The 27,244-nt window shown below is 43.8% G+C and overlaps 1 protein-coding gene and 1 long non-coding RNA gene across 7 annotated transcripts in view; one reads left to right on the forward strand and one right to left on the reverse strand.

The window, feature by feature from the left end:
• PPP2R5E (protein phosphatase 2 regulatory subunit B'epsilon) overlaps window positions 1-27,244 on the reverse strand; it is a 175,439-nt gene that overhangs the window by 126,088 nt on the left and 22,107 nt on the right. Inside the window, exon 1 of one of the 6 annotated variants that reach the window (XM_054530183.2) lies at window positions 12,825-13,090. The exons of 3 other annotated variants lie outside the window; for them this stretch is intronic. The gene's annotated coding sequence lies outside the window, so the exon portion shown is untranslated. Of the gene's footprint in view, window positions 1-12,824; window positions 13,091-27,244 lie in introns of those variants that run through there. 2 more of the 6 variants (XM_054530181.2, XM_054530182.2) reach the window with 2 other exon arrangements.
• Window positions 13,000-16,190, forward strand: LOC134760085 (uncharacterized). The gene is made up of 4 exons (XR_010136985.1): window positions 13,000-13,187; window positions 13,448-13,581; window positions 13,953-14,521; window positions 15,913-16,190. It is a non-coding gene; the product is annotated as an uncharacterized LOC134760085 (long non-coding RNA).

The following is a 27,244-nucleotide window of genomic DNA, read 5'->3' on the forward strand; positions in this document are numbered from 1 at the left end:
CTTTTAAGGAATTTTTTTTTTTCCAGACAGGGTCTCACTCTGTCACCCAGGCTGGAGTGAGATGGCACAAACATGGCTTACTGCAGCCGCGACTTCCCCAAGCTCAAGTAATCCTCCCACCTTGGCTTAACAAAGTGCTAGGATCACAGGCATGAACCACTGACCCAGCCTTAAATAATTCTTCATTAGCCACAAATCCCTATATACATCTGAAAACACCAGTACAAATCAGTCTGCAGATAGGGGTTCATTTGGATAATCAAATCCCTTATAACAACTTCATATACCTCTCCAGCATTCATGGCCCAAAATTAGAAACCACTGGCAGAGACTATGAAATATAAAACTGCCTAGTTATAAGCAGACTGGCTCTTTAAAGTAAATATTAGGAATCGTAAGTGAAAATTTATTGTGTGTCAGGTACCAATGTTTTTCCCCTATAAAACTGTATTTCCAAATTTAAAATCAAAATTAGTCATGAAAATCATTTATATATGCACATTTACTTCATCACAAGCAATTTTTAAGAAATGCAGCTACTCATAAAAAGGCCCCAGGACACACTGGAACACAGAATGTGCCAGCTTCCATTTCCACCACCAAAGAGAGAAAGTTGGTTTTGGTTTGAGCTCCACTACCCAACCAGAGTATCTGTAACTAAAACCTTAATACAATTTTGAACATATCACAGGTCAGAGCTGCGTAAAAGAGAGACAAATATATATGATAGCAGAAATGTAAAAATACAAATCATAAAATAGCCACCTCACTGTGAAACTAGAAGGGCTATGGCAGTAATAAGGATGAGAAAAAGAGCAGCAAAAACACAAATTTAGAGATTTCTCTAAATTAATCAATACTTGGTAGTATCTTGTTATTATGAGAAATAGGGCTGGGTGCAGGGGCTCACACCTGTAATCCCAGCACTTTGGGAGGCCGAGGTGGGTGGATCACCTGAAGGTCAGGAGTTCGAGACCAGCCTGGCCAACATGGCAAAACCTGTCTTTACTAAAAATGCAAAAATTAGTCAGGCATGGTGGTGCGTGCCTGTAATCACAGCTACTCAGGAGGCTGAGGCAGGAGAATCACTTGGACTTGGGAGGCGGAGGTTGTAGTGAGCTGAGATCGCACCACTGCGCTCCAGCCTGGAAGACAGACCGGGATTCTATCTCAGAAAAAAAAAAGAAAGAAACCAAGGAATTTTTGCTCTGGATAAGCCCCAAGAGACCATCTATTCTAGTCCAGTTGTCTCATTTTATAGATGAGGAAACTGGCCCAAAGAACTTAAGTGGCTTGCTCCAGGTCATTCAGCTGACTGGTAGCAAGTCCTGATCCCAGATCTTCTGGTTCCTAGACCAATATCTCCAGTTTTTTGTCTGGCATTTCACAATCCCTCCGCCACAACCTAACCTGGATTTGACTCATTATTTATGTTGAAAATTATTTTGACAATATATAACTATTGTAAACAGGTATTTCTCAAGCTTCATTTAACTATCCTGCAGATCACTCAAATTAAACCTCAGCAGTTTTCCCATCTACAGAGGGGGTGGTGATGGGTATGTTTTGGGCACTATGAATTTTTCTTATAGGAACATATTGTCTCCCCTTTGATCTTGAAAGTCTATGAGAAATAAATGTATTTTTTAAAAATTAGTTTCAAAAGCAACTTTTCTTGAAAGAAATTCACTTTAATGAAAGTAAAACTTGGTTTTCAGAAACCAACGCCCTAGATTTATTTTGACTTTAAACCAGATGGGTACATCACCTCTCATTCAAATACATACACCAAGGTGCCAAATGAAGATGCATACTTACAATGCCAAATGCTACAGTTCTTTTTACCAGCTAAGTCTTTGTGACAGGAAATAGTTTACATTGACTAAATTCTAAACTCAGGATTTAGGACAAAATACTAAAACTGATATGAATAATTGTTACATACTTGTATGGTTAACTGGTAATGACACAGAAACAATAAATAGCAATATGGAAGACTATAAATGAACCAATTAGAAATATGACAGATCCCTGGGTGGGCACAGCGGGCTTTGGGAGGCCACGGCAGGAGGATCTCTTGAGGCCAAGAGTTTGAGACAATAGAGCAACATAGATAGGCAATATAGCAAGATTGCTGTCTCTACAAGAAAATTTTTAAAAATTAGCTAGGCGTGGTGGTGCATCTGTGGTCCCAACTACTCAGGAGGCTGAGGCGGGAGGATCTCTTGAGCCTGGGATTTTAAGGTGGCAGCAAGCTATGATTGCACCACTACACAATCAGCCTGGGTGACAGAGTGAGACCGCATCTCTAAAAAAAAAAAAGAAAAGGAAAACTATGACATCCTAGTGTAACAGCAGCTAAAATTTATAGACTACAAATTGGAGCCAAGTGCTTTCCACATGTTAACTCATTTAATTCTTACAACTCTACATCTACATACTATTATTATCTCCCACTTTACAAATCAGGAAACCAAGGTAGAGACAAATTAAATGACAAGTCCACAGTCAGACACTTGTAAGAGGGAGAGCCAGGATCTGTATAGAAAATGTTAATAAGGGCCAGGCACAGTGGCTCATGCCTGTAATCCCAGCACTTTGGGAGGTCGAGGCGGGCAGATCACGAGGTCAGGAGATCGAGACCATCCTGACTAACACGGTGAAACTCCATCTCTACTAAAAGAAATACAAAAAAAAGTAGCCGAGCGTGGTGGCGGGCGCCTGTAGTCCCAGCTACTCAGGAGGCTGAGGCAGGAGAATGGCGTGAACCCGGGAGGCGGAGTTTGCAGTGAGCCGAGATAGTGCCACTGCACTCCAGCCTGGGCGACAGAGCAAGATGCTGTCTCAAAAAAAAGAAAATGTTAATAAGATATAACGATGGTGGAAATTTTACATGAAATGTCCAGAATAGGCAAATCCAGAGATACATAAAGTAGATTAGTGATTAAAGTAGATTAGTGATTGCCTGCAGCTGGGGAGAGAAGGTAGCGTGAGGAATGAGGAGTGACTGCTAATGGGTACAGAATTTCATTCTGAGGTGATAAAAATGTTCTAAAAATAGATTGTGGTGATGGTTATACAACTCTGTGAACATACTAAAAACTAATGAATTGCACACTTTAGATGAGTGAACTGTACAGTACATGAACTATGTCTCAATAAAGCTGTTAAAAAATATGGTGGTGACATATAGTCAAAATGGAACCATACTCAGCAATAAAAAATGGAAAAGATAGTTAGTTGCCAATATTAGGGAAAGCAGTCTGAGTTCTCTATTTTTGCTACTTTAAGTCTAAAATTATTTCCAAATAAAAATTGGGGTTTTTTGTTAATTTTTATTTTTTTGAGACACGGTTTTATTCTGTCAGCCTGGCTGGAGTGCAGTGGCGAGATCTCAGCTCACTGCAGCCTCCACCTCCAAGGTTCAAGCAATTCTTCTGCCTCGGCCTCCCGAGTAGCTGGGATTATAGGCACGCACCACCACACCCAGCTAATTTTTGTATTTTTAGTTGAGACGCGGTTTCACCATGTTGGCCAAGCTGGTCTCAAATTTCTGGCCTCAAGTGATCCACCTGCCCCGGTCTCCCAAAGTGGTGGGATTACAGACGTGAGCCACTGTACCCAGCTGGAAGTTGTTTTTTTAAATGGAACCATCGACATAGCATGAAGCAGAGGGCACCAGACTTAGAGGCAGGAGGTGCTGCCCTGCCTCCTGACACCCATAACTTCCCTTCTCGAAGTCCTGAGGGTGACAAGACTCATCCTGCTCAACACCTCACTTGCCATGAGCACCCCACAGAAGGTGGCATAATGAAAACACTCCCACTTGCCAGGACGTGGTGGCTCACGCCTGTAATCCCAGCACTTTAGGAGGCCGAGGCAGGCAAATCATGAGGTCAGGAGTTCGAGACCAGCCTGGTGAAACCCCATCTCTATTAAAAATACAAAAATTAGCCAGGCATGGTGGTATGCGCCTGTAATCCCAGCTACTCGGGAGACTGAGGCAGGAGAACTGCTTGAACCCGGGAGGCAGAGGTTGCAGTGAGCTGAGATCATGCCACTGCACTAAGTCTGGATGACAGAGCAAGACTCCGTCTCAAAAAAATAAAAAAGAAAAAGAAAACACTCCCACCACAATACTCAAATGCCATCTATAGGATGGATAAATATTACCATATTGAAATTTTATAAAATTTTATAAAAGCAAAATTATCAGTAGAAAACTATCAGAAAAAGGTGTCTGAAAGCTCATGAAATATAGTAATAGTCAATAGCTAGGCCAGTGCAATGGCTTGCACTTGTAATCCCAGCACTTTGCAAGGCCAAGGCAGGAAAATCACTTGTGCCCAGGAGTTTGAGACCAGCCTGGGCAATATGGTGAAACCCTGTCTCTACCAAAAATACAAAAATTAGCCAGGCGTGGTGGCACGTGCCTGCAGTCCCAGCGACTCGGGACGCTGAGGTGGGTGGATTGCTTGAGCCTGAGAGGCAGTGGTTGCAGTGAGCTGAGCTTACACCACGGCACTCCAGCCAGGGAGACTGAGCGAGTCTCTATCCAAATATATATATATAGTAAACAGCTAATTCTTAGTGAGCACTCTCTGTGTGCCACACTGCTCTCTACCCTACTCATCTATTGGGTCACTTAATTCTCACAATAACACTATAAAATAAGTACTATTGTTACTAGCCCCACTTTACAGAAGCAGCAACTGAGGCTCTTGTCAAAGGGTACATGCTGAGCAGGGGTCTAAACTTAAGCAATATGGCCCCAGAGTCCATGATCTTAACACACTTTGGATACTGCTCCTAAAGCAAAAATTATGAACTTTTTTTTAGAGCTGCCATTCACCATTCATTCAACTCATTCACCTAGGCCCTGCGCAAGGTAAATAAGAGAAAATCTTTGGCCCTCAGGGAGCTTACATTGTAGTAGGAAACCAGGCAAGTAAACCTCAAAAGCCACTGTGAGAAGAGTGCTGTAAGAGTGCTGGGGACAGGGCACCTCCCTGAAGCCAGCAAAGTCACAGGAGGTTACCTTCCTTCAGGGGACCGTGTCAGATTAATAAGAGTTCACCAAGAAGAAAAGAAGAACAAAGAGAGCTAGGATAATCAAAAAGAGATTACCCATAAAGTAAAGAGGCAGCAGAGAGAAATACAGGAGACAGAAAAATGAACTTAATAAATAGGAAAAGGGATACCTTCTCCACTTAAATAGGAGGAAAAATGAAGTTCAAGACAATTCATGCCTGCTGGCCATCATGAAGGTGGTTGTTCATGGTGGGGCATGTGGAGAAGTAAGGAATGAAACAGGATGGGACCTTAAGACTTTATCCATCAAATTAATCTTTTGTGTTTGAGTTTATTCTCATCTTATAGATAAGCTTAACTGTGACTCAAAGGGGTTAAAGGTCTTGCTAAAGGTCACATACAGGTAGAAAGCTGCAAATCTCCAAGGCCTGTTCTCTTCTACTATACCATACTCCTATGAACTGGTGTCACTGTGTAATGGCACTAGTCAGCAGTTACATGGATTCTAGTCTGCCTAGAAAATGGGACGGATGAAAACGCAACTGGAGAAACATACCCGTTATGTTGTATATCATTCTCCAAAATGCAGAGAAGCTGAAAATGAAGACTCTCCTTCCTCAAACTATAAGCAAAAATATTCTGGTTCAGTTTTCAATACTTTTTAAAAAGCAAATTAACAAACAAACAAAAAATACCCCACACCTCAGTGGTTCTCAAAAACGATACACAGTTTATCAAAGCAGAAGCACATATTCCCTAATACACTAGAAGACTGCTTTATATTCAAAAGTTCTGTCTTGTGGGTCAACCAGGCACTGATCTGACTAGGAGATGTACTACTAATTACAGAAGTCAGTTACTCAATTTGACTTGATAAAAAGGCATTATTATAAATTACCACAGTGATGACTTATTAAATTTTTATCAGACTAATTACCACATTGGGATAGGCTAGAAGTAGCCCTCCAAAAAAAATTGTTTTGGTCTATTAAGACCATGAGCCCATACAAACACAGCTGCCGCCACCACTACCCCTACAAAAAAGCTTGAAGAATACACACCAAAATGTTTGAAGTGGTAATATCTGTCCATCCATATTTTCTACAAAAATACATGCATGACTTTGGTAATGTTAAACAAGTTTTGTTTTGTTGTTGTTGTTTTAAGAACACCAAAAACCACATTGGAGGGTGGGAGGACTGGCAGGGCAAGATTCAGAAAAACTTAGCTCAAGGCTTCTAACTAGAATCTTTACATCAAAATCTTTAGCAACATTATATTCTACAAGACGATATTCAATGAACAGTATCTTAATGGTTCTTAAAACATTACTTGTCGCATACTTAGAAAACTATAACAGAAATGAAGCTTGGATAGAAAATGAGCTCTAAAAATTAAAAAAAAATCCAACAAATTTCAGCTTCTGTGGCCGAATCCTAAGTCATTTCAATTAGTGCAGTTCTACGCTTCTAAATAAGACAAAATAACACCACCATATTTTTCTACTATATGAAATTGATTTTTTTTTTTTGAGACAGAGGCTTGCTCTGTCACCTAGGCTACAGTGCAGTGGTGGGATCTCGGCTCACTGCAACCTCCACATCCCAGGTTCGAGTGATTCTCCTGCCTTAGCCCCCCGAGTAGCTGGGATTACAGGTGCCCACCACTGCATGTGGCTAATTTTTGTATTTTTAGTAGAGATGGAGTTTCACCATCTTGGCCAAGCTAGTCTTGAACTCCTAACCTCAGGTGATCTACCTGTCTCCGCCTCCCAAAGTGCTGGGATTACAGGCGTGAGCCACCGTGCCTGGCAGATTAAAAATATTAAAAGAGGCCAGGCACGGTGGCTCACGCCTGTAATCCCAGCACTTTGGGAGGCAGGCCAAAGCAGGTGGATCACTCAAGCCAACGAACTAGAGACCAGACTAGGCAGCATGGACAGATGTCATCTCTACAAAAAATTAAAAAGTTAGCCAGTCCTGGTGGCACACATCTGTACTCCTTGCTTCTTGGGAGGCTGAAGTGGAAGGATCACCTGAGCCCAGGCGGCGGAGGTTGCAGTGAGCCGAGATGGCGCCACTGCACTCTAGCCTGGGTGACAGAGTGAGATCCTGTCTTAAATTAGAAAAAAAAAAAAAAGAAGAAGAATGAGAAGGAGAAAGAGGAGGAGGAACAGGAGGAGGAGTAGGAGGAGAAAGAGAAGGAGAAGAAGGAGGACCGAGGACGAAGGAAGAAGAGAGAGAGAGAGGGAGGGAGGGAGAGAGAGAGGGAGGGAGGGAGGGAGGGAGGAAGGAAGGAAGGAAGGGGAGGAGGAGGAGGAGGGAGAGGAGGAGGAGGAGAAGGTTAAATATAAAGTTACTGGATGCTATGAAAAACACAAAACCTAAGATTATTCCTACTTTCAAGGCACTTAAAATCTTATTAAGAGAAATAAACTATTTTTTACATTAAAAGACAGAGGAGCCAGGTATAGTGGCACACACCTATAGTAACAGCTACTTAGGAGGCTAAAGCGGGAGGACCCCTTGAGCCTAGGAGTTAAGACCAGCGTGGGCAACATAGCAAGAAACCTCATCTCAAAAACAAAAATACAAAGACAGAGGACCAGCACATTAATATTATGCACTGCACAACCTCTGAAGCTGTACATGGGAACCTTGAAAGATAACCAGTAAAGCAGTGCAATATACAGGAATGGTCCAATGAGCAATACAGACCATAAATAAAAAATTACATACTACAAGAGCCAAACAGGGAAAGTTAGCCATTTTTTTTTAACTACTGTATGTACAGAGGGATTTTGGGAAAGGCATCATCAGAGTGAGCTAGACTAGACAAAGCTTCTTGGGAAGGCCTCCTCTTGAGCTGAGCCCTAAGGAGACAGAAGATGAATTTCCATCTCGGGAGGAATGAATAGAGCAAAGGCACTGAGGCCATTGAAGAACATGGGGTGTGGAGTGACAGGCAGGAAGAGGCCTCTATGTAGAGGTTAGAAACAAGCACTGTGACACTACCAAAGCAATATCCAGTCTGCTCAAAAAGCATTTGAACCACCTGGACTGCACATCCCCCAGGTAAAAGACAGCAAATCAACAACTCCAACCAATTTCTCAGGTGATTCCTATGCACACTGAAGTCTGAAAACAACTGTTCCAGAGCAAGGAGGTGACATAAGGCAAGCAGTAAGGGCAAAAAACACCACATTTATATCACATGTTAACACTGCAAGGAAGACAGTTGTTTTAGATGTTCTATTTCAATACCTCCTACTATTATCCTTCCCCAAAAGCACTTTAATTTACTATATAGTTTAATGAATTTCACATCTGAAAATCATTAATAACCTGTCTTCTCCTAGGTATACTGAAACTACCAGAATTGCATGGGGGCCTTGAAAGCCCTTATTTAAGAGGTTCGGATGGCAGGATGTGAGGAAAACCATTTGGAAAAAATCCCAATCAGTATGCCTCCCTGCCCCAAAATATGCTTTACTAAGAAGGGCAGAGCCCTGGTTTTAAAAGCAAAGCAAAGCAAAACAAAAACTCTTTCAAGTTCTGATTAAGCATGCAGTACCAAAATCACATGCCAGTGTCCTCTGAGTGCGAAATTTGAATACATCACTTCATTATTCAGAAATGAAATAGATTAAAAGAGCTAGGGAATATGAGAAGTTTTGAATCACTCTCTAAACTACTTCCAAATTTTTCTTCGCAATCAAGAATCAGGCACAGGTATGGATTATTTCCACCATAACACCTGAGTAGCCACTTGCCCAAGACCTGTACGTATTGTATAGATTATAAATTTCAAAGTTCCAAATACCTCTCACATTTTCTTGGCAAGCAAAACTTTTCTTGGCAATCAAAAAAAAAGCAAAAACAAAAACAAAAAAAACCCATCTAAGAAGTCAATTGGCCAGGCACAGTGGCTCACACCTGTAATCCCAGCACTTTGGGAGGCCAAGGCAGGAGGATCACTTCAGGTCAGGAGTTCAAGACCAGCCTGGCAAACATGGCAAAACCCCATCTCTACTAAAAATACAAATATTAGTCAGGCGTGGTGGCTCACGCCTATAGTCCCAGCTACTTGGGAGGCTGAGGCAGGAAAATGGCTTGAACCTAGGAGGCGGAGGTTGCAGTGAGCTGAGATCTCACCACTGTACTCCAGCCTTGGCGACAGAGTGAGACTCCACCTCAAAAAAAAAAAAAAAAAAAAGAGGAAAAAGAAGTCAATCAAGTACTGCTTGAGAAACTATTTACTCATTGTATTAGATGTGTGGGGGAATGAAATACAAAAAATAAGGCTTACAGTCTAACTGGGGAGAGAAAACCTACACCCATGAAAAGCAATGGCCTGTAGAATGCAAGCGCCTTACACGTCTTAGTCACCCTTTACCCCCAGGGCATAGCATAAAATATGTGTTCAATAAACACTGTATAAAAAAATGCTGTCTTGGTCATCTTTGTCACTCCAGCATCTAGCCAAGTTCCTAATGCAATGTTTGCTGAATGAATGAATGATACCATGCTGTTCACATAAATATGTCTTGCATGACTTAGGTTAAGAAGATGGGGATCATTAAGGACTAAAGTAATCAAGAAAGATTTCATGGGGAAGACAAAGTTTTGAGTCATGAAATCTTAGAGCTGAAAGAAATCTTAAAGTATTACTAAGACCGGCCAGGCATGGTGGCTCATGTCTGTAATCCCAGTACTTTGGGAGGCCGAGACAGGCAGATCATTTGAGGTCAGGAGTTCCAGACCAGCCTGGCCAACATGGTGAAACCCTGCCTCTAATAAAAATACAAAAATTAGCCAGACATGCTTGCTTGAACCCCGGCAGCCGAGGCTGCAATAACCCAAGATCATGCCACTGCACTCCAGCCTGGAGGAAAGAGTGAGACTCTGTCAAATAAATAAATAAATACTAAGACCATCTAATCTGGTAGCTCCAAAAGAAGTTTCCAAAGATGCCAAAAGCAGCTTTACACCTCTAAGGTTAAGAAGATAATTAACCTTGGTAATGACCACTTTAAAATTGAAGAAATCCACATAAACACTGTGGTTATTATGATACATTAATAATGACAACCTGCTCACACACTGAACACTTCGCCATTCACTCTGCTCTCCCCACCCCTTCCCCACACTAAGAAGCCCATGCAAGGAGGCTGAGTTCTTCAAGCTCATCTGCCTCCAAGCAGTCCTTGATAAAGTATGGACTGCAAGCTGGAGAATCACAGCCTTCTGCACACACTCTACAATCTGAATCTAAGCTGGTTCATAAAAACTGAAGACCAACAATCTGGACCAGCTGCAACCCCTCTTTCACTTGACAGAGTTCCACAGAGAAATCCATGCATTCACTCAGGCAACATTCAGTGACCGTCACATACTACCCTACTACTCACACCAGGAACTCAGTTAGGAACATAGTAGATATGGCACCTGCCTCCCAAGGTATCATTGGGTGAGGGAGAAAATACTACAAATAAATTACAAAGCAATGTGGGGAGTATTATAATCAATATGAAAAAAATATATACACCCTAGGTATCCAAGAGACAAAATGACAACGTTGTGTAAAGTCAGGCAAGGCTTTCAATAAAAGGTAGTGTTTCTTTCATTCATTCTTTGACAAATATTTTCTGAGCATGTAAATATTTGCATGCTTCAAAGGGTACCATCAAGAAAAGGCAACCCACTGAATGGGAGAAAATATTTGCAAATCATATATTTGATAAGGGACTTATACCCAGAACATAAAAAGAATTCTTCACCTTAATAACAAAAAAGATAGGCTGGGCACAGTGGCTCAAGCCTGTAATCCCAGCACTTTGGGAGGCCAAGGTGGGTGGATCACAAGGTCTAGAGATTTAGACCATCCTGGCTAACACGCTGAAACCCCGTCTCTACTAAAAATACAAAAAAATTAGCCAGGCATGGTGGCGGGCGCCTGTAGTCCCAGCTACTCAGGAGGCTGAGGCAGGAGAATGGCGTGAACCCGGGAGGCAGAGCTTGCAGTGAGCCGAGATTGCGCCACTGCACTCCAGCCTGGGCAACAGAGCAAGACTCCGTCTCAAAAAAGAAAAAAGTAATAATAATAATAACAAAAAGATAATCCAAAAGTAGGCAAAGGATGTGAATAGACATTTCTCCAAAGAAGATACACAAATGGCCAGTAAGAACATGCAAAGATGTTCAACATCATCAGCCATCCAGGAAATGCAAATCACACCCAATAAGATGACTATCATCAAAAAGAGAGAAAATAACACGTGTTGGCAAAGATGTAGAGAAATTAAATCCCTCATACCTTCCTAGTGGGGATGTAAAATGGTGGAGCTGCTGTGGAAAACAGTTTGGCAATATCTCAGAAAGTTAAAACAGAGTTACCAAATGACCCAGCAATCCCACTCCCAGGTATAATATTTACCCAAGGTAACTGAAAGTATGTCCACTAAAATTGTACATGAATGTTCATAACAGCATTATCCATAATAGCCAAAAAGCAGAAACAACCCAAATGTTCATCAACTGATAAACGGATTTTTAAAATGTGGCACAATGCAATGTTATTCAGCCACAAAAAGGAATGAAGTGCTGACACATGCGACAACATGGAGGAACCTTGAAAATCTGGCCTCAAGTGATCCCCCGCCTCAGCCTCCCAAAGTGCTGAGGTTATAGGTGTGAGCCACGGCGCCCGGCCTGGGACAAGAGTATTAAATGCACCCATTACTTCCTGTCCCAGGCGACTGCTGCAGGGGGCACAGGGGAGGATCTCAGTAGCCTGGGTAAGTAGTGAGCACTAAAGGACCATCAGTGGGTCTTCAAAAACTCACAAGTTGCCTTACAGAAAGGATTTGGGGCCTTAAAGGCCTAGAAGCAGCAATGAGGGAATACCAACTGCCTACCTGCTGTGAGTACGAGGCCCCTTCTAAAGACCTCTGTCTTTCCTGGCATCCAACTACCCTAACTGTTAATTACCTTGCTCCTGGATTAATCTCAGAAGGGCAGTGTGGGTTCCTTTTAGAAGCCATGAGATAAACATGGCACTTCTCCCTTGGTACAATTAACTTTACTAAAAACACCAATGTTTAGAATGAAAAGAAACAAATACATTATGAAATGCAAAAATCTCCGAATTTTTAAAGTAAAAAAAAAAACAAGACTTCAAAATAACTGCAGCAAGGGTAATTCTCTTTTTTTTTTTTTTTTTGAGACAGAGTCTTGTTCTGTCGCCCAGGCTGGAGTACAGTGGTGTGATCTCAGCTCACTGCAAGCTCCACCTCCCAGGTTCACACCATTCTCCTGCCTCAGCCTCCCAAGTAGCTGGGACTACAGGCGCCCGCCACCACTCGGCCAACTTTTTGTATTTTTTAGTAGAGAAGGGGTTTCACCATGTTAGCCAGGATGGTCTCCATCTCCTGACCTTGTGATCCGCCCACCTTGGCCTCCCAAAGTGCTGGGATTACAGGCGTGAGCCACCGCAACCGGCCCCAGCAAGGGTAATTCTCTTATGCCTAGGGGCACTTGATTAGATAAGTCTGAGAAGCCTGACCCTAGGGATTTATCATAAACCCACAGAACTCTTTTCTTCTGGAGCCTCAGTTTGTATGATTCCCCTTTGTAGAGATCCAGCTTGAGTGGCACCTAATGCCTTTGGGATCCAATGTAATAGCCTGATCCAAGCCCATAAACCCTCACTCCACCCTCCTTCCCACCCCCACACACACTTCTACACACACGAGTGTTCTCTTCCAGCCCCTGCAGCTCTCAGGCCCCCATTACCAAGTGTGTGCTCTTCCCTCCTCGCACACCTCACACACCTCTTTGGAGCCACTGTGCACACAAATGCTTTCCTCTCTAGACCATGCGGCTCACTTGTTTACCCCAATGCTATGGCAACCCCCTCCCTCTGCCTGTCACTCTTTGTTCTGTCACTCTCACAAAACAACTGCATATATTGGCTAGTTTCATAGGGACCACAATGGCACATAAAACTGTGTCCTAGGTGCCCATTTAAGCCCTTCTGGTATCATTTTCCTGAATTCTTCAGAAAATATGCCTTCTATATATACTAGCTAACATTTCCTGAGCATCTACAATAAGCCTTTTCCATGTATCACTGCACTGAATCCTTACAACTCTAAGGTATGAACTCTCTCAATATTCCCCTTTTTACCACCAAGGAAACTGAGGCATAGAGAGGTTAAATAACTTATCTAAGATCACTCCAATAGTAAACAGCAAAACTGGACTGAAGTCCTAGCTTGTCTTCCCCAAAAGGGGATGTTCTTAACCCTTTCTTTCATAAGAAGCCAGAGTCCAGAAGAGCCCCACAATCCCGACTGTCATTATCAGCACCCTTGTTCCACTAAATATTTAAAGCTCTCTCTTGCTTTGCTTTCCAGCTTTCTAATTCAACCAGCTTTTGGGCAGCAAAACATAAATTTCCACTTCTGGAATGGGAGACATCTCCAGTGAAAGTTACCTTAAGGTCCAGAAGAAGCCAGGCAGAGAAATCACATGTCTCAGCTTTTCCACTGTAAAATTTCTATTTTATAGTTGAAGAATGTGATTCTAATCAAGTACAAGTTAATCTGCACCTGAACATCTTCAGGTCCATTAATATAAAAATCAGTAACTTTTTCAAATCAAAGGTTTCAAGAAATTAGATTTATCTAGTTCTTTAGCCTTCAAAGTCTGAGTCAAGTAACTCTTACACAGACTTTGCTGCTTAAAATCCTTCACTTCTTCTCTAGGCCTGTGTAGACTGCAAATATTTCCATTACAGTTGCTTATGGGACTCATACCCCAGTTGTATCTTAGTCTATGACATGAGCTACAATTTAAAAATCATACAATTACCTTTATTTTAAAATATTCCTTTTTTTTTTTTTTTTTTTTTTGAAACAGGGTCTTGCTCCATCACCCAGGCTGGAGTGCAGTGGCGTGATCTCGGCTCACTGCAACTTCTGCCTCCAGGTTCAAGCGATTCTCGTGCCTTGGCCTCCCGAGTAGCTGGGATTACAGATGTGCACGACCACACCCAGCTAATTTTTGTATTTTTAGTAGAGACGGGGTTTTGCCATGTTGGCCAGGCTGGTTTCGAACTCCTGACCTCAAGTGATCCACCCGCCTTGGCCTCCCCAAGTGCTGGGATTACAGGCCTCGTGAGTCGCTGTGCCAGGCCTAATTTTAAATATTCTGTGCATCAGATATTTCACTAAACCAGACTGCCCTTCCTCCCACTCATTCCCATCTCATCTCATTATTCCAAATGTTAGAGGTTTGACTATATGTTACAAACACACACCTGCAAATGGAGTCAATGCCTGTGGACTAACAGAATCCATATTCAAAGCCTGAGAATCAGCTATGGGAAAGCCATCTGAGAGACAAATTATACTTGAAGGACAGCAACTCTGTCCCTGAGTTAGCTAACGCTCAGCAGAAGTCTGGCCCACTGGGACCTGAGCAATTTGGTACGTAGATCTGAGTATAAAAAGGTTTGGGAGCTTGCAGGAATTTCAAGAGTACACAAAGAAGGCATCAACACCACTACCTGAGCATCCATGCCTAAGTAAAAAGGGTTCGCTCCATGTGCCACCCTCTTCAAAAAAAAAACACATGAATAGTCGTATTTATGTAAACCATAAGCGTACAATGATTATATATTTAAATCCATGAAGATGGGTATTTATAAAGAAAAATGACCACAAAGTCATCAAATTAAAATTTTGTTGGCAAAAGGGGATAGGATGAAACTTTCCTTAAATATCACAACACCGGTCCAGCTGAGCATCAACGAATAGGAGGAAATCAGCTGCCTCTAGCACAGCAACAATGGGACACAGACCTCACCTCACTTCTAGGGAAGAGCCACCACTAAGACCAGGTGATGAATGTCACTGGACAGTGATTCTGCTGAGGCTTAGGTGGCATACACCCTGCACTAGGCACTGTTCTAGGCATTGGGGATAAACAGCAAACAAAATACTCAAGGTCACTGCCCTCATGGAGCATGCAGTCTAACTGGAGGGGATAGAAAATAAACAATTGTCAGGTAGTGATAAGTGCTAAGGAGTAAAATACAGCAAGCCAGAGACTGGTAAGCAAGAATGTTATTTTATGTAGTGTATCATTGACAGCCTCTCTGAGAAGGTGACATATAAACAGAGACCTTAAAGAAGTAAAGGAAGGAGACACGTTGAGTATCTGGTAGAGAAAACCACAAATGCAAAGCCCTATGGCCTGTTAGTGTGTTTGAGAAACAGCAAGGAGGGAGTGTGGCTGAGAGCAGTGAGTTAAGATGAGGTCAAAGAAAGAGCCACATCATGTAAAGTTTTGTAGACTCAGAAAGTAATTTAAATTTTACTCTGAATGAAATGAGAAGCCAGTGGAAGGTTTTGAACAGAGGAGTGACATAATCTGACTTCTGTTTTTAAAAGCTTGCTCTGGCTGCTGTGTAGAACACAGGGGAAAAGGTGGAAGCAGCAGGAAACCTGTTGGGCGGCAAAAGATGATAGTGGTTTGGACTAGGAGGTAGCAAAGGAAGCAGAGAAGATAGTGAGAAGTGGCTGGATTCTAGACATATTTCAAAATAAAGACAATATCCATTGAACCAAGGTGGGAAGTCCCAAGTACATTTATGGCAGATTGCAGAAATGGCCACAAATTCTTTCCCTCCTTGTGTTCATGCCACTGCAGTATAATTTTATAGCTCCTCCCACAAAGAGGCAGAGTCTTTCTCCATCCTTGGAATTTTAGCTGGCCTTGTAACTCACTTTGGCCAGTGGGACAATAGCAAACATGATGCAAACAGAGATTTGAAAAGTTCTTAAGCATTTGCATTCGCCCTCTCTTACTGCTTCAGAGAACCCCATAAGCCACCACGTGGAGAAGCACAGGCTTTAGAGAACCCCATAAGCCACCATGTGGAGAAGCCCAGGCTAACCGGCTGGATGATGAGACTCACAAAGCCCAGGCGTCCCTGTAACCCTGGCCAACCATCACAGATGTGAGACTATCCATCTGACGGGACGTTCATGAGTGAGCCCAGAGGAGAAGAGAACCGCCACACAGCTGAGCCCAGCTTAAATTGCCAAACCACAAAATGGTGAACTAAATAAATGCCTGTTGTTTTAAGCCACCAAGTTTTGGAGTGGTTTGTTAAGCAGCAAAAGCTGATTCAAAATCTATTTATCCCCCAAATCCAATGCAAACCACCTAACAGCATTATACAAAAGGCAAAATTTCAATTCTAAAGTAAACTGACATAGAATGGGTATGGTGTTGATGAGCTGATTAGAAAAGGAAAGAGCACAAGTCATAAATCACCGTGCAGCTCATTAAAATGTGGTACGATAGAGAGCTGAGTTCTCTGTGCAAAAAATTACCAAGATAAGAATCTCGGCCGGGTGTGGTGGCTCACGTCTGTAATCCCAGCACTTTGGGAGGCCAAGGTGGGTGGATCACACAACATTAGGAGTTTGAGACCAGCCTGGCCAACATGGTGAAACCCCATCTCTACTAAGATACAAAAAATTAGCCGGGCGTAGTGGCACACCCCTGTGATCCCAGCTACTCAGGAGGCTGAGACAGGAGAATCGCCTGAACCTGGAAGGCAGAGGTTGCAGTGAGCTGAGATTGTGCCACTGCACTCCAGCCTGGACGATAGAGCGAGACTCTGTCATTAAAAAAAAAAAAAAAAAAAGAATCTCAGAACACTGAAAATAAAAGATTTCACACCAATACAATTTATCTTTTCAATGTCCCACACACCATTTTTGAAAATTACTAAGTACTTTACCCTCCTGCCAAACATCAAAAATAATATGCTCTTTCAAGATCATCTAGATAGAGGAACGGTTACGCTATTTCCTTATAGAAAAGAAACCAAGCTGCACTTCTCTTCCTTAGCAGATACAGATAGCTGGGTAGATAGATGATGGGTGGATGGAAGGATAGAAGGACAAACATACATACCACAAATAATACTTAAGAGTAAAAGCATTTATGCTGTATTGAAAGTCTCTGGTAGACTCTGTAAGTGATCATACAAAGGCTTAATGTGATGATCACCAATGTTCATAGATATCATTTTTCTTCTCAGTAGTTGTTACTTTCTATTAATTGGAAAGGCAGATTTGAGACACATAACTACCCTTCTGTTTTTAATTAATTTTTTTAATTTTAAGATAGAAAGTGAAACCTTCCATTCCTATTTCCCAAAGATGACCAGTGTTAAGTTTCCTCGTATCTCCTTCTAGGCCATTTCTCTTTTCCAAATTAATTGTTGTTACTTATGATAACTAATGTAATATAAAAAATAAAAAATTTTTAAAAACAAAGTTAATTGTCACATACTATAATTTTGAAAACTAAAACATATCTTCCAAGCTACCCCTATAAATTAAGTAGAATCCTCCCTACCTATAAATGTTCTGTCACAAGCTTTCCAAACTCTGTAAAAACCTAACGTTGGTATTATATATTGAGTTTTAAACAACTAGTATCAAGATGGCTTGATTTCTGAAACATCTCATCACCTATCACCAAAGAGAACAGCAGCAGTGGAAAACCCCGCTCTCCACTCCCCTGCCCCCCCACCAAGAAAACAACAACAACAACAACAACAAAACCCAGCAATTTAATAGCTGGGGGGAAAAATTACCTTTTTTGGAACTGAAACAGAAACTGGATGGTTAAATGAAACCACTCACTAGAGTTTATAGGCCTAGTTTATATTTGACATGTGGAAATGAGTCTTCAGGAAGAAAGAAAATTCCTGAAGATGGATCCTGATTATCTCTGTTTCTGAAGATACACTCACCAAAGAAAGGCCTCTCAGGATCATGCACTGGTGTATTCAAAATACACACTGCATCGCCTTCAAGTAAAAAGGACAAAGATAGACTAAGTCTTATCAAATTATGCCCAGCAAAATGAAGAGCTTAGAAAATGAGGTTCCAGTAAAAGAAAATCTCCCCTCAAATACTGTATGATCTTTCAAAAATATGAACCACTCACTAAGTGTGCATCTCATGTTACATAAAACTTTAGAAAACCACATCAAATCCTGTTACCTCTTAATTATACACACTAATGAAGGGCTAAAAACATGGAGAACCTAAAATGCACTTCCTGCATATTAAAAAAAAAAAAAAAAGAACCAATTATAGAGGTTGGGAGGCAGGGGATAGAGGTGGGGAGGGGTTCCTGCAACAACAAACAGAAATTTTCCTTTCTAATTGTTTACTTAAAGCTAGAATTAAAATAAGCTTTTTATATTTCCTGAACACACATCAAACAAAAATAAAGAGAGCCTGGGAGTCCATCTGAGTGGAAGGGAAACTACACAGAAGACCAGAGGAGGAACTTATATAGCACTTATCTTTCATTAATTGTGATGAGCCAGAACTGGGGCCTCTGAGCTGATATGAATCCCTATAAGGCAAGAGGGGCCAGGGTAAGAGAAAGGACTAGAATATCACACTCTCTCCCGCAGCTCACTCTTCCACTTGCACATCCCCCAGACACAAAGGTACCATGCTCTTTAGGTCCTGGGCTCCAGCCCAATGTTTTCTATGGCATATTTCAAGGAGAGCTGCAAAGTGCCAGGTTAATGCCAGCAGCAATTCTTGTGAACCAGCAAATGTCTGTCCAGTCTAAGCCCCAGATATGACAGGAAACTGAGTTTGTTTTATTGTCAAGTCTGCACCAAAGTCACTTAATGTTTGTATACTATTTCCGCTCTCCAAATCGAATCAAATAAATACTACCCAATAAATTTAGACCCCACTAAATCTTTATATCTGAATATCATCATATTTATTCATTCAATAAACACTTATTCCACACCTCCTACATGCCAGACACTGCCAGCTCTCAGTCACAACTGAAAAGATTGATGATAAAACCAGAAAAGGAACCTTACGCCCAGAGTCTTTCAAAGCATTTGGCCACCTATGATACTCATGGGTCTTCCACAGACTATGCTCTGTCCAAAGCAACACCTTGCCTGCTAACCAGAGCAAGCCATAATCATAAATCTCTACCTTTAAAGCTATGTTCAGTTTATTACACTACATTACACAAAAACTCTCTTCATTCAAAAAAAAAGAGAGAGAAACTCTCTAGAAGAATATTTAAGATGCAAACCAGAAAAGAAAAAATAATGAGTAAGAAGCGATACTATAGTAAGAATCAGCACTGTTTTAAATACACGAAGAATTCCTGTGAGTCTCCTGCCTCGGCCTGCGGAGTGCCCAGGATTGCAGGCGCGCGCCGCCATGCTGGACTGGTTTTTGTATTTTTGGTTGAGACGCGGTGTCGCCGTGTTCACGGGGGCTGGTCTCCAGCTGCTGGCCCCGAGTGATCTGCCCGCCTGGGCCACCTGAGGTGCTGGGATGCAGACGGAGTCTCGCTCACTCAATGCTCAATGTTGCCCAGGCTGGAGTGCAGTGGCGTGATCTCCGCTGGCTAAACCCTCCACCTCCCAGCCGCCTGCCTTGGCCTCCCAAAGTGCTAAGATTACAGCCTCCGCCCCGCCGCCACCCCTTCTAGGAAGTGAGGAGCGTCTCTGCCTGGCCGCCCATAGTCTGGGATGTGAGGAGCCCCTCTGCCCGGCCGCCCCGTCTGGGAAGTGAGGAGCGCCTCTGCCTGGCCGCCCCGTCTGGGAAGTGAGGGGCGCCTCTGCCTGGCCGCCCCGTCTGGGAGGTGAGGAGCGCCTCTGCCCGGCCGCCCAACGTCTGGGAAGTGAGGAGTGCCTCTGCCCGGCCGCCACCCCGTCTGGGAGGAAGTGAGGAGCACCTCTGCCCGGCCACCCCGTCTGGGAGGAAGTGAGGAGCACCTCTGCCTGGCCGCCACCCTGTCTGGGAGGAAGTGAGGAGTGCCTCTGCCCGGCCACCCCATCTGGGAAGTGAGGAGCACCTCTGCCCAGCGGCCCCTTCTGGGAAGTGAGGAGCGCCTCTGCCCGGCTGCCCCGTCTGGGAGAGAGGAGCGCCTCTGCCCGGCCGCCACCCCGTCTGGGAGGAAATGAGGAGCACCTCTGCCCGGCCACCCCGTCTGGGAGGTGAGGAACACCTCTGCCTGGCCGCCACCCTGTCTGGGAGGAAGTGAGGAGTGCCTCTGCCCGGCCACCCCATCTGGGAAGTGAGGAGCACCTCTGCCCAGCGGCCCCTTCTGGGAAGTGAGGAGCGCCTCTGCCCGGCTGCCCCGTCTGGGAGAGAGGAGCGCCTCTGCCCGGCCGCCACCCCGTCTGGGAGGAAGTGAGGAGCACCTCTGTCCGGCCGCCCCATCTGGGAAGTGAGGAGCGCCCCTGCCCGGCCGCCCCTTCTGGGAAGTGAGGAGCGCCCCTGCCCGGCCGCCCGGTCTGGGAGGTGAGGAGCGCCTCTGCCCGGACGCCTCGTCTGGGAGGTAAGGAGCACCTCTGCCCGGCGCCACCCCGTCTGGGAGGAAGTGAGGAGCGCCTCTGCCCGGCTGCCCCGTCTGGAAGGTGAGGAGCACCTCTGCCTGGCCGCCACCCCGTCTGGGAGGAAGTGAGGAGCGCCGGCCACCCCATCTGGGAAGTGAGGAGCGCCTCTACCTGGCCGCCCCGTCTGGGAAGTGAGGAGCGCCTCTGCCCGGCCGCCCCGTCTGGGAGGTGAGGAGCGCCTCTGCCCGGCCGCCCCGTCTGGGAGGTGAGGAGCGCCTCTGCCCGGCCGCCCCGTCTGGGAGGTGAGGAGCGCCTCTGCCCGGCCGCCACCCCATCTGGGAGGAAGTGAAGAGCGCCTCTGCCCGGCTGCCCCGTCTGGGAGGTGAGGAGCGCCACTGCCTGGCCGCCACCCCGTCTGGGAGGAAGTGAGGAGCGCCTCTGCCCGGCCACCCCATCTTGGAAGTGAGGAGCGCCTCTACCTGGCCGCCCCGTCTGGGAAGTGAGGAGCGCTTCTGCCGGCCGCCCCCTCTGGGAGGTGAGGAGCGCCTCTGCCCTGCCGCCACCCCGTCTGGAAGGAAGTGAGGAGCACCTCTGCCCAGCTGCCCCATCTGGGAAGTGAGGAGCGCCTCTGCTCAGCTGCCCCTTCTGGGAAGTGAGGAGCGCCTCTGCCCGGCCGCCCCGTCTGGGAGGTGAGGAGCCCCTCTGCCCGGCTGCCCCGTCTGGGAGGTGAGGAGCGCCTCTGCCCGGCCGCCCATCGTCTGGAAGGTGAGGAGTACCTCTGCCCCGCCACCCCGTCTGGGAAGTGAGGAGCACCTCTGCCTGGCTGCCACCCCGTCTGGGAGGAAGTGAGGAGCGTCTCTACCCAGCCGCCCCGTCTGGGAAGTGAGGAGCGCCTCTGCCCCGCCACCCCGTCTGGGAAGTGAGGAGCGCCTCTGCCCGGCCACCCTCTCTGGGAAGTGAAGAGCACCTCTGCCTGGCCGCCCTGTCTGGGAGGTGTACCCAACAGCTCCAAAGAGACAGCGACCATGGAGATCGGGCCATGAGGACGATGGCGGGTTTTTTTGAAAAGAAAAGGGGGAAATGTGGGGAAAAGAAAGAGAGATCAGATTGTTACTTTGTCTGTGTAGAAAGAAGTAGGCATAGGAGACTCCATTTTGTTCTGCACTAGGAGAAATTCTTCTGCCTTGGGATGCTGTTGATCTATGGCCTTGCCCCCAGCCCCGTGCTCTCTGAAACATGTGCTGTGTCAACTCAGGGTTAAATGGATTAAGGGCGGTGCAAGATGTGCTTTGTTAAATAGATGCTTGAAGGCAGCATGCTCTTTAAGAGTCATCACCACTCCCTAATCTCAAGTACCCAGGGACACAAACACTGCAGAAGGCCGCAGGGACCTCTGCCTAGGAAAACCAGAGACCTTTGTTCATGTGTTTATCTGCTGACCTTCTCTCCACTATTATCCTATGACCCTGCCATATCCCCCTCTCCGAGAAACACCCAAGAATGATCAATAAATACTTAATTAAAAAAAAAAAAAAAAAAGAATTCCTTTCCTGCCTGAAAGGAGGGTTTCCCTCAGCAGGTACTCTAAGCATTGAAGATGAGGGGGGCACTATCCTAGAGTGCAAGAATGCAATCGTAAATGGACATGGAATATTGACCATTTCCCTGACCTCAAAGATGGAAATATCATGACAACTGTCAATTACCAAGCGCCTATCATGTGTTAGCTGCTACTCTAGGCATTTCACATATATCACCTCTAAAATGAATCCTGCAAGGTAGACGATATTATCACCACTTTACAGATAAGCAAACAGAGGCTGTGAGAAGGTCATCTGTCCAAAGTCACCCAGCTTACAAGGAAAATTGACTAGAATTCTAAGATTTCTGCCTAGCTCCCAAACCTATCCCTCTTTTCATAACTCTACCCTGCTGAACATGCAATATCTCTGTGTCTTTATCTTCAGTCTCCCTAGCTTCCCATGCCACTTCTGTGTTTCTGACCTGGCGATACCTCTGTACAACCCTAAGCAAGCCCACCTGCAAAACTACTTAGAGAGGGGAAAACAGAAGAAAAAAATAAATGTCAAAAATGTTAACAGATGGGAGAAAATAAACAACTATACAGGACACTATCTCAAGCTTCAATAAAGTTGAAGTCAAACAGTATACACAACTGAAATACCCTCCTCTGATTGAAGCTTTCGCTTCAGAGTCTTTGAGAATTATTCAAATTATTTAGAATAAAAAGTAAGAACTTGAGGTAGAATAGAAACTTCAGCATCTACCAAGTCAAGAAGATAACTTGGAAAACAATTCTGATTGACATTCCAATTCAATCACACTTACTGAATTCTGCACTGTCAGTGATTTCTTGGAGCCTTGGTTTCCCTCATTATATACCTACTTCAAATACACATAATGTTGTTTTTGTGAACATTATCATTCACAGACACTTTTTTTTTTTTTTTTTTTGAGTCAGAGTCTCACTCTGTAGCCCAGGCTGGTGTGATCTTGGCTCACTGCAACCTCCGCCTCCCGGATTCAAACAATTCTCCTGCCTCAGCCTCCCAAGTAGCTGGGATTACAGGCGCCTGCCACCACGCCTGGCTAATTTTTGTATTTTTAGTAGAAATGGGGTTTCAGCATGTTGGCCAGGCTGGTCTCAAACTCCTGACCTCATGATCCACCTGCCTTGGCCTCCCAAAGTGCTGGGATTACAGGTGTGAGCCACTGTACCCAGTCATAGCCACTTATTTTTATTTTTATTTTACTTTTTTTTTTTTTTTGAGACAGAGTCTTGCTCTGTCGCCCAGGCTGGAGTGCAGTGGCGCAATCTTGGCTCACTGCAAGCTCCGCCTCCTAGGTTCACGCCATCCTCCTGCCTCAGCCTCCCAAGTAGCTGGGACTATAGGCGCCCGCCACCACGCCTGGCTAGTTTTTTGTATTTTTAGTAGAGACGGGGTTTCACCATGTTAGCCAGGATGGTCTCGATCTCCTGACCTCCTGATCCGCCCGCCTCAGCCTCCCAAAGTGCTGGGATTACAGGCGTGAGCCACCACACCCGGCATAGCCACTTATTTTATTTAAATTACTTATGAAAGGAAAATTCCACAAGGGTGAATACATTTTCTTATCTCAACAGAAACTGAAGACATGTCAATGACGACCCTCATTATCTTGAGATAAGAATGAGAAATGAGTGTTTTGGGCATTGTAATAACCACAACTTCCCATGAGGAATAAAAAGAAAAAATCTAAGAATAAAGACTAAATACAGGTTTCATTGCTAATCAAAATTGCATGCGTACAACAAATCCACAATTTCAGTTCATAAAAATAGCTTTAAGTAAAAGTTCACAGATGAAGAAAAAATGTTTAACACAACATGGAATTCATATTCTAAGCCACCTGCTGCAAAGATACTTTTACAAAACTCCTAGCAACTTCTTTGGATTTTGTTTAGAAGACTTTTCAATGCTCCCACTGAATGAAAGGTGCTAGGTTAATAGCTATTTTCTATCTGTCCACGTATCATCAACCTATTTCCTACATGTGGCAAACACCACCAATCCCGATGTTTCACAGCCAAGATACTAAGATCATCACACACGTCCAATTCCCCAATCTCCAACCTCCCCATCTCAACACACACCAGCTGGGAAGACAGGTGAACACAATGCTTTCACATCTGTCATAGAGCAAAGCAGCTCACGTTTGGCTAGGCTAATCCTTCGGTTCAGTAATGTACTAACTTTGACAGCTTCCAAATGTTACTTCACTCAAAAATTCTTTCTGAATGCTTTTTAGAGCTCAATAGCAAACCTAATATATAATATATAGTGATATATTGTTTTGCTTAAACAATTTAGTCTATGGATGAACTAAATAGATTTTTAAAAACAAACACTCACTTCCCTAAACGTAGCATACAAAGAGATCAACTTTACAGGATCCACTTGAAACCCAAGTCTTATGACTCAAAAAATATGTATTATTTAAGAGGCAGAGAACTGGTCAACTATCCTCGCATCTGTGGGCACAAATGAGTATCAATTGCTAACTATGACACCCTGAGGTGGTGAAATTATTCTGTTATGACAGTACATAATTATTACCAGCCTTGCTTAAAAAAAAAATAAAATAAAAATAGGATACCCTCCTAGTCAAGAAATGTAGATGTAGTGCCCTACATCAACACACAAATGAAAAAGAATATTCCATTAAGTAAAACTGTGAAGAAACATAATTTCACCAAGAATATTTTGATATTAAATATAGATTCGGGCCCACAGGAATGCACACTGTCTGACTAGCCATGAAATGACTAAAAACACTTGGAAATTCATTAACCTTTAGGTACAAGAGTGATCATTTAAGCACTGACTATCAAAAGCCCCAAACTCTATAGTCCTTTATTTATTTTGTTAGACGCTACCAGGTCAGAGTCTGACATAATCATGGATGATGCTTTCTTCCTTACGTAAACCATCACAAATCCAGTTCCGCTTCAAGCATTGGTACTGAAAAGCACTCACTCCACTCAATTTTCACCACCCGCAAAATGCAGTGCAGATAATTCTCAATAATTTAAATTATAATAGCTCAGGAAAATTTAAAATTAGCAAGTGACAAGCAGGTGGATTCAATTTTTAACTTCATTCAATTTGTCAAATTTGAAATACTTTCAATTATTTATTTTTCCAGTCTTCACAGTAACCATAACACCACCAATGTTAATTGCTTCGCCTAACTCCGGTTTTACTGTTGCTTGCATTCTCATTTAATGAACTTCAGTTGGTACTGACGATAATTCTAGATCTAATCTTCTAAACTTCTATTCTCTTAATGAATTAAATCTATTGCATTATGTTCCCCACTATTCCAAGCAGTAGTTCATAAAATAGGGAATTAAAACACATGAAAACTTAAGATTGTGTACTTTAATAACACAGTGGCATCCACAGAACATATAGCTGAGCCTACAGATAGATTTTATTTTATTAATTTTATTTTTTAGAGACAGGGTCTCACTCTGTCACCCAGGCTGTGTTGCAGTGATGGAATCACAGCTCACTGCAGCCTCAAACTCCTGACCTTAAGCAATTCTCCTGCCTCAGTCTCCCAAAGCACTGGGATTATAGGCATAAGCCAACATTCCTGTCCCAGATTTTTTTTTTGTTTATTTATTGGTCTCACTCTATCACCCAGTCTGGAGTGCAGTGGTGCAATCATGGCTAACTGCAGCCTCAAACTCCTGTGCTCAAGGGATCCTCCTGCCTTAGCCTCTGGAGCAGCTGGGACTACAGGCACACATCACTATGCCAGGCTAATTTTTTTTTTTCTTCTGTAGAGACAGGGGTCTCACTCTGCTGCTCAGGTTGGTCTCAAGCTCCTGGCCTCAAGAGATCCTCCCGTCTCAGCCTCCCAAATCACTGCAATTACAGGGGTGAGCCACAGTGCCCACACAGATTTTATTTACAGTTTTTTTTAAGAGACTTGATGTTTTTGTTGTTGTACATTTCATTTTTATGGTCTAAAAGTAAATTAGCAATATTTTTAAAAGGCAAGCAATGAAGTGACTTGTTTTCATGGAAACCACAATATCATAAAATACAATAAGCACAATGTTACCATGACAAGAGAACTTTTTAAAATTCCAACTCCAACAATAAGACTACCTCAAAGTAATCTTCCATCATAATGCTATTATAAATCATCACATGGAAAAATAAAAGTATAATATAAGAATATGCAGGCTGCTCTGCCTACAGAGTAGCCATTCTTTTATTCCTTTACTTTCTTAATAAACTTGCTTTCACTTAAAAAAATAAAATAAAATAAAATAAAAGAGGCCGGGCGCAGTGGCTCATGCCTGTAATCCCAACACTTTGGGAGGCCAAGACGGGCAGATCACCTCAGGTCGGGAGTTCGAGACCAGCCTAACATGGAGAAACCCCATCTCTACTAAAAATACAAAATTAGCCGAGTGTGGTGGTGGGCGCCTGTAGTCCCAGCTACTCGGGAGGCTGAGGCAGGAGAATCGCTTGAACCTGGGAGGCAGAGGTTGCAGTGAGCCAAGATCGCGCCATTGCACTCCAGCCTGGGCACCAAGAGTGAGACTCCGTCTCAAAAAAAAAGAAAAAATACGTAAACATGAGGGGAAAATATTATTCCTTATGACTGGGTAGGGGATCTAGAGGTGATTTATATATTCTGTGGTTGTATATTTGAGGGTGTACAAATGTTCCTGGGATCAAGGACAAACTCTTTTTTTTTCTTGAGACAGAGTCTTGTTCTGTCACCCAGGCTGGAGTGCAGTGGTACGATCTCTGCTCAATTGCTCAATGCAACCTCTGCCTCCCAGGTTCAAGTGATTCTCCCCCCGAGTAGTTGGGATTACAGGCACACACCACCATGCCCAGCTAATTTTTTTTTTTTTTTTTTTGTATTTTTAGTAGAGACAGGGTTTCACTGTGTTGGCCAGGGAGGTCTCGAACTCCTGACCTCAGGTGATCCACCCACCTCAGCCTCTCAAAGTGCTGGGATGACAGGCATGAGCCACCACGCCTGGCCTAAGGACAAACTCTCTTCTTTTTTTTTTTTTTGAGACAGAGTTGCTCTGTTGCCCAGGCTGGAGTGCAGCGACACGATCTCGGCTCACTGCAACTTCCGCTTCCTGGATTCAAGTGATTCTCCTGCCTCGGCCTCCCAAGTAGCTGGGATTACAGGCATGTGCCACCATGTCCGGCTAATTTTTGTATTTTTAGAGATGAGGTTTCACCATGTT

Source organism: Pongo abelii, chromosome 15 (genome assembly GCF_028885655.2).
Source record: "Pongo abelii isolate AG06213 chromosome 15, NHGRI_mPonAbe1-v2.0_pri, whole genome shotgun sequence".
Lineage (NCBI taxonomy): Eukaryota > Metazoa > Chordata > Mammalia > Primates > Hominidae > Pongo > Pongo abelii.